This window comes from Pteropus alecto, unplaced genomic scaffold (genome assembly GCF_000325575.1).
Source record: "Pteropus alecto unplaced genomic scaffold, ASM32557v1 scaffold21, whole genome shotgun sequence".
NCBI lineage: Eukaryota > Metazoa > Chordata > Mammalia > Chiroptera > Pteropodidae > Pteropus > Pteropus alecto.
Genome location: NW_006436282.1, coordinates 22,292,758 through 22,300,208, shown reverse-complemented (window position 1 = coordinate 22,300,208; position 7,451 = coordinate 22,292,758). Strand labels below are relative to the sequence as shown.

The 7,451-nt window shown below is 56.1% G+C and overlaps 1 protein-coding gene across 8 annotated transcripts in view; it reads right to left on the bottom strand.

The window, feature by feature from the left end:
* Nucleotides 1-7,451, bottom strand: part of ADCYAP1R1 (ADCYAP receptor type I) — a 52,773-nt gene extending 45,322 nt beyond the window's left edge. For all 8 annotated transcript variants that reach the window (XM_015589461.2, XM_015589465.2, XM_015589463.2 and 5 more), the window contains exon 1: nt 7,410-7,451. The gene's annotated coding sequence lies outside the window, so the exon portion shown is untranslated. The remainder of the gene's footprint in view (nt 1-7,409) is intronic.

The window sequence follows — 7,451 nt, the reverse complement described above, 5'->3', positions numbered from 1 at the left end:
TACTCACACTCTCTCTCTCTCTCTCTCTCTCTCTCTCTCTCTCTCTCTCTCTCTCTCTCTCATACACTCTCTCTGTCTCTCTGTCTCTCTGTCTCTCTGTCTCTCTGTCTCTCTCCCCCCCTCCCTCTCTCTCTCTCTCCTGTCTTCTCTTCCCAGCATCACAGAAGCAGAGAACACAGAACAGAGAACAAAGACGTGTGCAGACGCAATCACACTGCAATGTAGATAGATATTCAGGTATGTTTATCGGATTGATACATATAAAAAATGCACAGTTGCACACACTCATTGTGCAAAGGCACTCAGATATATAGGGACGATTAAATGTATCTGGATTCAGATGCAGGGGCAGGTACACACGCAGACATACACACATGCAAACGTGTGCGCATACGCACACACATGCGCACACACATGCTCACACGGGGAGGCCAGACTGGCAGAATGCTCACCCCTGTTCTCAGCTGCAGCTGCACTGGATCGGAAACACACTGGAGCAGCGGCCCCGGCCCAACCATCCCCCAGCTCTCTGCTTTGTCACCAGGCTGCTTAGGCAATGAGGTGAGCCAGGAGAGAGGTGTGGCCCCAGCTCAGGGGCCCACGGTGGAGGGGTCCTGTCAACGCAAGCCTCCTCTGGAGCTAGACCCGGAGTTCTCGATGCTGCTTTGTCTCCTCTCTCTCTCTCTCTCTCTCTCTCTCTCTCTTTCTCTCTCTGTTTTTTTTTTTTGAGATATAATTGATATACAACATTATATTCGTTCCAAACATTCAATGTAATGATTCAACATTTGTTCATATAGCAAAATGATCACCACAATAAGTCTGGTTAACATCCATCACCATATATAGCTACAATTTTTTTCTTGCGATGAGAACTTTTAAGATCTATTCTCTTTGCCAACTGTTGTCCCCACGTTTCAGCCACTACAGCTCGTCCCCTGCCCAACTGGACACAGACAGCAGTGAGAGAGAAGCTGGGAGCTCCCAGGCCCTGATCTTCCCACCCCCCGACCTCAGCTGGGGACCTCGGGGACCACTTCCTGCGTCCTCTCCAGGATGGTGAGCTCCTCAGCCCCTCCCGGCACCCTTGCTGGACAGCACTCAGAATTTAGTCTTAGGCCACCTGCTTCAAACTCGGTACCCTTCTGGGCCACATGCATGGCGTCTCTGCCTTCTGAGGTGTGTCCCCTGGGTCTGCCACCCAGAGCCCTGCTCCTCCTCCTCCTTGTCCTGGCTGCCTCCCTCCTGTGGACTCCCCCAAGCTGCCAGTGACCCTCTCACAGGACAGCGCCTGGCCCTGCAACCTGGGGTTAGACTCTCCCCTCCCTGAGGATGGACACTGGGCTCAAGTGGCTCAGGATAACACCGATATTCCCAGGCTCTCTCTCTTGGATCCAGGCTCTGCTGGGGCAAATAGCTTTTGCAACTGCTCTGAGGACAATTAAACTCTATTTTCTATGTTTATGGTGGTGGACTTGGGACCATTTTGCTAGAGGTTTTAGCCTTAGGGCCTCAAGCAAGTCATTTAGCTCTTCTGTGCTTCAATTTGATTACCTGTAAAGTGGGAATTACAGTAATACCTATTCCATAGATGTTACTGTGAGGTAGTAACAAATTTATATAGATAAACTATAGACTATATTACATAGCCTGGCTCCCAGGAAGGGCTATACACACGTTAACTATTATGATTACCTTACCACTTGTGTTCAGGTGTTTGCACTGTCTTGCTGTCACCTCTACCCCCACAGGCCTGTGTCACATTCAGAATGGGAACAGCAGGCCAGCTGCACCTTTCTTTGCTAATGACTAACATTCATTAAACACTCAGTATGTGTCAGGCGCTCTTCCAAGCAACAAATACACATTAGCTCATTTCGCCTGCCCAAACCTGTCAAGTAGTTACTAGCATTATCCGCATTCTATAGCCGAGGTGACTGGTGCACAGAGAGGTTTAGCAACTTCCCCAGGATCACACAGCAAATTCGTGGTGAAGCTGGGAAGTGAGCCCCAACCGCCTGGAGCCAAAGCTCGCACACTCCATCCACGTGCTCCTGCCGGCCTCTGTTACTGATGAAAGGAAGCTCGGCCTAGAATGCACCGGTGCCCCCTTAGCGATCTCTCTCATACCCTTGGGGACTGGTCATGCTTTCTGCTGCCCACATGTCCATATCTGAAGTACCCTCCTTAGGAAGAGTTAATTATGAACACAGTATTTCAGACCCAAAACGGACTGTGGCACTGAGTTACCTGTGGAGAAACTGAGGCTAGAGAGGGGGTGACACTTCCCAAGGTGGGCACAGCGGAAAGCCCTGGACCCCTGCCTTTCAGGAATGGATGTGTGGCAGATACCTGGGCTGCAAGGGAGTCTGCTCCCTGGTCCAGACTCAGGATGACCTGCCCTCCCCAGGCCCCATCAGCCCAGTGACTGACTGGGAGCAGAAACTGACAAGAGCAGCCTCGTCCTCCGATGAGCCACTGCACCAGGCACACAGGAAGCTGGCGTCATCAGTCAGCACACCGGAGCCAGTGGTGACTCACTGGGCTCCCGACTTTCTGCATGGAGTGGGAGGGAACCGGTGACCCTCCAGCCATCCCTCACTGCCCACACTCTGTGGGATCCTTTCTGCTACTCCCTGGCTGAGGATGGCTCGGCCCCTGGAATGGGGCACTCACCCCTCTCCAGATGCTGGTCCAGGCCCCTGGGGGGAAGCTCTGAGTCTTTCCACCGCGTACTTCCAAGCCATCGGCTGCCCTGGAGAAGCCCCCACAGTAGGAGGGCAGCTCCTCACCCTCCCTTTCCACGGAGCCACACAGCTGGGTCCCTCTCCCGACCTCATGAGGCTGTGGCCATCTGAGCCATCTCCTACTGGACTCTTCTGCCTGCTCAGCATCCTTCCCCATCACCAAGCAGTGCCACGCCTGGACACCAGACAGAAGATGACCCAGGAGAACTGGACCACTGGCCTCCCTTGCTCTCCCCATGCTCCCTTTATTGATAAAATCTGAGCAGCCCCCCACCCCCAATTCCTCCTCTCCCTCCCAGTGCAGTGAGCCAGGGAGTGAAGGCTGAGAGATGAAACACTGCCTCCCACCCCCAGCTCACCTCTCAAAGGGAGGGAACTGCACTTCCGTCTGGGAAGGAAGCGGGTACCATCAGAACGCCTCACTCCCCAATACAGTGGGTGGAGCTGATAAAGAGCAGGGCCCAGACACCAGGGGCCTCCTGACAACCGCAGATTTAATCATTAATGCTGGTGCTCCTTGTGGGTGTTCAAACCTTCCTAGCTTGTTGCCCTAGCCCCTAGAAGCCTGCTTGCTTCATCTGCCTCCAGCCAGGGTTGTGAAGATCAAATGCGATGTTGTGCGTGAAAGTGCTCTGTAAACTGTGAAATGTCTTCCCAGGGTCGAGCGCACAGCAGGTGGCAGAAGCCAGGTCCCCAGAAGGGCCCCAGCTAGGATCTCACCCAAGCCCTGCATTTCCCACTTGGGGCCCTCAGGCTCAGGGCAGGAAGGGCCGCGTAGAGCTCACATGTGCACACTGGTGGTGTTACCCCATTTCACCGGTGAGGGTAGGAGGCCCCAGGACACCGGGAGACTTTCACACGCTCATACTGCAAAGCCTTTCCACACTGGGTCGTCCAGGCACATCTCCTGTCCTGGACGGGTTCCAGGAGTTCTCTGGCAGGGAGAGGCCCCTGGACCAGGGAAGAGGATGAGGGGAAAGAGCGGGGAAGGAAGAAGCAGAAGATAAAAGAAGTGTTTTTGTGGGAAGGGAAGTGATGGAAGGCGGTGGGAGGTATGGAGCGGAGGGAACAGGAAGCCAGGAGCAGACAGTTGGCTGATGTTTCCTGAGCTGCTCCCAGGCAGGGGGTGTGGCTCGTGGAGAGGTGGCCTGAGAGCACCACTCCATCTGCACTGACCTTTATTATCCAGCAGTCCCTCCAAAGAACGAGTGGGAGTCCCTGGAAGAGAGACCCAGCTCTGAGGCCCCCAGCAACTGAGGCCCAGAAAATTCTGATGAGTGCCTGGCGGAGGTGGGTACAGACCCGGGTGCAGAGAGACAACGGGGAGAGGAGGCTCAGGGCTTGTTCGCTGAGCTCAAATGCTGTGATGTCATTTTTTTTTTGTAGTTGCAAATGTGGTTTTCAGGTGTCCTTAGCGTGGGAGGTTTACCACAGGGATGTGAGGCGGGCCTGTCTGCGGTGGGGTGCTGATGCAGGCAGGGAGTCTCTGCTGGCATCGACCCATTAAACAGAGGGCTTCTGTGAGCTCCAGGCAGAGCGGAGGGCAGCATCCAGGGCCCCCGGAGCAGCGTGGGCTCTCAGCCCTCAGCCCCCAGCCCTGACCTTCTTCAACCTCTTGAATCATTTCTCTTCTCTCACCTTCCAGCCCAGCAGGGGGGTGGCAGACCCTTCCTGCAGATCACATCCAGCCCGTTGCCCATATTTTTTACAGCCAGTGAGCCAAGCAAGAATGATGTCTACATTTCTAAATGGTCAGCAAAAAATTTAAAACACTCATTTCATGACACATGAAATCTGTATGACATTCAAATCCCAGTGTCCATAAATACGGTTTATGAGAACACAGCCGAGCCCGTGTTTCCGTGTCATCTGCGGTTGCTTCTACGCTACAATAGCAGGATTCAGCAGCTGCGAGAGTGTGTAGCTGGCAAAGCCTAAAATATTGACAATCTGGCCCTTTACGGAAACTTCGCCAACCCTTGTTCCGTTCTCGTGCAATACATGCACGTTCTCCACTCATTTCGACGTGCACCTGGTCTTTCATTAAGCAGGACTCTTGTGACCTCCCATGGGCAAACGTCTGAGTCCCCAGGTGTGTCTAGATCTAGGGGAGGGTATGTGTCCCAATGTCCGTTTGTCTTTCTGCTGTTGTATGTTTTGCCCCAGCTCTCTGGCAGGTGTCATGGGAAGCCTATATGCCTCCCCAGCTATGTGTCACTCCTACTTTATGTGTCACTGCGGGGGTGGCTGTCACCATGTGCCTCTGACGGCATCCAGGGCTCAGTACAAACATGTCGCAGCTGATGGTGCCAGCCTGCGTGTTGCCAGGCAGCTGGACCACTAGGCCCAGTCATTCAGACTCTGGACTGATTCCTCTGATCCAAAGTGGCCGAGCCTTCCTAGGCCTGTAGCTCTCCCAGTGTAGAAGGCCCTCCATGCAGCCCCTGCCTGGGGTACGGGACCTCTGCTCACATGCCTCCGTGACAAGAAATCCATGGTCACCCAGGCACTGGCCCCATGCTGGGTGGCCGCAGGGAAGCAAGGCCTTCAGGCACTGAGAGGAGCTCATGCTCCACACCTGGCACACCTGAGTTCTGCTCTCTAGCAGACAGCACGAGGTGTCAGCTACTTAACCAGTGCCAGCCCTAGGTCAATGAAATCTTCCTCACTGGGAGGCCGGAGACTGGGACACTCAACCTGAGGCCACGTTCCCCAGGAAGAAAGCCACCTTGTGGCCTTAGCTCCTGCCTATCCTAGTCTTTTAGCTGCATATACTGATTTGTAAACACCCATTTTGTGTGTTTGTTTATTCAACTCAAATTGAAGGAGTGTCCCTAAGTAGAAGCATGGCAGAGAGGGTGGCCACATGCGAAAGGATGGCTTCTGAAGCTTTCTCCAAATCAACTGCTGCCAGCCTGAACCTTAGACAGAACAGGACCTTCACGGAGCCTTTAGCCCAATTAATCCTTAGAATTCAGGAAAAGGTCCTTTGAGACGTTCTCCACAGACACCTGCCCTCACAGGACACGGGGGCAAACAGACTCCGGGTCTTGTCCCAGACACAGACCCATGGATGAACTGCCCTTGGCGGGGGAGTGAAGGGACTGGCCAGCTCTCTGGTCACCCTGCACACACTTGTTGACGGATTGGTTGGAAGATCCAGCCCAGGGCCTGTCCAGTGTGTTCTGTCTAATTTGTACGTTCTCATTTCGGCCTGCGTCCAGTCTGGCGCCTCTGCTTGCCCTCCCCAAGGTCAGTGGGGAACAGGAGCCCCAGATTCAGCTTGGAACTGTGGACTCTGCCCACTCAACCCCACCTGTACCCAGCAGCAAACTCGGATTGAGGCATCCTGGAAAAATCTGGATGCTGCTGCTACCCACCCCAGTCCGCAAGTCTGAAGCATAGTTTTCCACCCTCTTCTGAATCCTACAGCCACTCCGAAGACTCTAGCCTGACTTCCAGGATGTCTGTCTGCCTCTGCCGGACAGCAGTGCCAAGGTGAGTTGCCCTCCACCGACTGTGTGTAGCCCCCACCCCATGCCCAGCTGCCCACCTCTCCTGCCACACACACAGGGCTGCTCACCAGAAAAGCCAGATGTTTGTCTGTGTTTTGGGGGGTAGGCAGTTGGAGGGGGTGGCTTCGTGGACACTGTGAGGCTGGGGAAGGTAAAGAAGGGGGAACTGACGCACTTACGCTAAAAGCACAGAAATGGTCTGGAGAATGATCAGGGATTTGCCACCTCCCCCCGCGTTCACGAAGCGGGCCTGAGCTCCGACCAAGGATGAGGCTCCACTCCCCAGCTTCACCAAGGCCGGGCTCCCTCCTGAACGCCCAGCTCTATCCACTGGCGCCCTGGCCCCTTCTGACTCCCCAACCCGCCAAGGTCCCACCAGGATGTGGCCCCCTTCCGCACCTGCCGCAGAAACCTGTGCCTTTAAGGCAGCCAGCAGGGTCTCTGGTGCGTGTGTGGGGGTGGGGGTGGGGGGTACTCCCACAGGCCCCCAGAGAACGTTTCCTCGCGGGACCACCAGAGCTATTCCGACCCCAGCCCCTCCACGTCGCGGGAAACCGAGAGAAGAGGTTCCTTGGAACGAACCCGAATGTGTCTCCATAGGGGGGCGTTCTATGCTGCCCCCACACCACCCCCTACTGAGCACATCGCTTGCTCACCCTGCAAACCCCCTGAGGACTGCGGTGTCCAGCCCCCGGGGACCCTGGAGTGTTCCTTCCCAATTCGCGTAGGTGCGTCGGTCTGCCCTGGGAGTAGGGAGACAGGTCCCTCCGGGTCGCTAAGGGTCTCTCCGCCGCAGCGCCTTCCCAGCCCCGGTCCTCCCCTCTGGCACCGGAAGGGGCGCGAGGTAGCTAGGCCGACCCCACCCCCTGGGGGCTGCAGGGATCGGGCGCCTCCGACATCTGCGGGGGAGGGATGTCAGCGTGTCGCGCAGGAAGGGAGCCGCGGCGAAGGGGGTTTCATTTGGGATTCGGAGGGCTGGCCCCGCGCGGCCCTGGCCCCCTGGCCCGCTCTCCGTCGGTGGATGGCGCGGCGTGCGGAGACCGCCGAGCTGGAGGAGGGGGTCCGCAGTCGCCAAGCGGCGAAGGTTCTGGAGTCTGGAGACAGGGGACCGAGCGTGGAGGGACAGGGGCGGCGGGGCGGCCCTTACCTGCTCCCGGCGGGGCCTCGTCGCGGGGCTGCAGGCTGCGGG